This window comes from Octodon degus, unplaced genomic scaffold (genome assembly GCF_000260255.1).
Source record: "Octodon degus isolate 3935 unplaced genomic scaffold, OctDeg1.0 scaffold00355, whole genome shotgun sequence".
NCBI classification, from domain to species: Eukaryota; Metazoa; Chordata; class Mammalia; order Rodentia; family Octodontidae; genus Octodon; species Octodon degus.
Window position 1 is genome coordinate 850,176 of NW_004524931.1, and position 2,637 is coordinate 852,812.

The following is a 2,637-nucleotide window of genomic DNA, read 5'->3' on the forward strand; positions in this document are numbered from 1 at the left end:
TGGTACTGAAAAAAAAAAAAAAAAAAAGAAAGAAAGAAAGAAAAGAAATCTGCCTCACAGTATGACAGTCACATAATTCAAAGTAAAAAACGGGGAAATCTGAAAAGTCAGATGCTATCCTCATGTCAAAATGTATTAATAGGGGCTGGGGAGATGGCTCAGTAGAATAAGTGCTTGCCTGGCAAGCGCAAGGCCCTGAGTTCAATCCCTAGTTCCGAAAAAAAAAAAAAAAAAAAAATGTATTAACACTGAAAGCCAGGCATGGTGGCTCAACCTGTAAACCCAGCACTCAGGAGGCTGAGGCAGGAGGATCTTTGTAAGTTCAAGACCAGCCTGGGCTACAAAGTGAGCTCAAGGTCAGCCTGAACTGCATAGTGAGACCCTGTCTCAAAAGGACCAAAAAGAAAAGTATTAACACTGGAATCTCCTTCACTGTATTCCATCCTAAACATGAAATACAGGAGGGTCGGCACGATAGCTCAGCGGACTAAGCACCTGCTTAGGCAGACACAGGGACTAAGGTTTAATCCTCAGCCCCAGATGTGCCACCCCTCTACCCCATCCCCACTCACGCACTGAGTGGGGAGGCTGAAAACAGGAAGGTCAGGAGGAGTCTGAGCTGCCTAATGAGACCTTACAACAAATACATAAAAGGTAAAATAAAATAAACCCATGAAATACAAAACCCAAACCTAACAAAGAACAGACATTCCTTCTTAGCAACCAGTTACACAGTGACAGAAACTGTACTAACATTACCTAGGGCAGGAGAAACAGTGACTCACACATTCCATTATATGTCAGTTTAAAAATTTATAAAGAGCGGGTCTGTTTGGGAAGAAAACGGGGTTTAAAAATGTAAAAGCCAGATGTGATGTCACATGCCTGTAGTTCCAGCACTCTGGGAGGGTGAGCACGAAGATCACAAGTTCAATCCAGCCTGGGCAATTTAGCAACTTAAACAAGACACTGTCTCAGAATAAAAAAGGTCTGGAGATGTAACTCAGCGCAATCATCCTGGATACAACCTCCAGTACCAACAACATCTCACAATTTTAAAATTATACTTTTAAGCTTTGGGTCCAATAAATAAACAACCATTTTGCCTTCTGGCCCCAATTTCAAAGTCAATTCCATTGTTTTTCCTCAAAATCATGAATCATACATATCAAACTTTTCTGCACTTATGAAATTCATTCCATTAAAAACTGAGTGCTACAGGGACCGCGGTTCAATCCCCCAGCACCACATGCCAGCCAGCCCCGCCTCCTGGTGGGCTGAGCTGGCCACACACACACAAAAATATAAATAAATAAATAAATAAATAAATAAACAAATAAAAAAACTGAGTGCTAGCTGGGGATCTGGCTCAACGGTAGAATGCTTGCCTAGCAAGCTGGAAGCTCTGGGTTCGGTCCTCAGCACCAAAAACCAAACAAAAAACAAAAACACTGAGTGCTTATAACAGGACAAACATCCTCTGAATCCAACAAGAGGGGCTGGGGAGATGGTTGGGGCTGGGGAGATGGCTCAGTAGAACAAGAGCTTGCGTAGCAAGCACAAGAGCCTAAATTCAATCCCCGGTTCTGAAAAAAAAAATGAATTCAACAAGAGATGCTGTACACTAACCTCACCCAGTATTTCCATAGTGATACTTACATAGGTTTTTGTCTCAATTTGGAAAAAGCACAGTGAGTGAATTTCACAGAGCTCAGCTACCACGTAATGGGACCTTGATAAAAGAGGAAAATGGGTGTTCTTTATCCCAACACTTTCTTTGTGATTTTTAAAATGGATAATCCCAGCACTCTGGGAGCCTGAGTTGGTGAGATCTTAAATTCCAGTTCTGCCTAACAACTCAATGAGACAGTCTCAAAGTTTAAAACAGGAGTGGCAATGTAACTATGCAAAGGTCTGGTTCAATTCCCAGGACTTAAAAAGGGGGGAGAGTTACAACAGTTTACAACTGTTTAAATAACAGACTAAATCTTTACAGGCCAATGCTTTAGTGGGCATAGCAATGAAATAAAGAGCTAATACTGCTGCGGCATGAGATTTAAATCCTCATCGAATGCCAAGGTTTTCATCAATGATTCACTGGGCTCCCCATTAACTTTTCACCAATCTCCAGAATGAGAAACAGACAGGCTGAGATTTCGAGCGATTCTTTTTCCTTTCGGAGGGAGCAGAAAAAGAAAGCACAGAGGAGAGAAAAAGGGGTAAGAAACATTCAAAAGTAAGACAAACCATCCTGAGTAAGAGACATTACTAAGAGACAACTACTGAGCTGAAGTGGGGACCCACAGCCTCCTTAGATTCCAGGAGGATCACAAATTTGAGCCCATCATGAACAATTTACTGAGTTAGCCAGACACTGTTTCAAATCAAAACATCAAAAGGTCAGGGGATGTGGGTCAGGGCGAAGGCCAAAACATTGGAAAACAGAAAGAAAACTAGTCTGCCACTGTCAGCCCCGCGCCTCCTCCCGATCCCCACCACCCGCCGCCAGCGAGGGCCCGGGCACAGGCGAGTGCGCCGCAGCACAGCCTCCGCGGCCCAGCGGCGGCGGCACGCGGCCAGGGCTGTGCCTCCCGCGAGGAAAACCCGCGGGGCGGTGCGTGAGGGCAGTCCGACGCA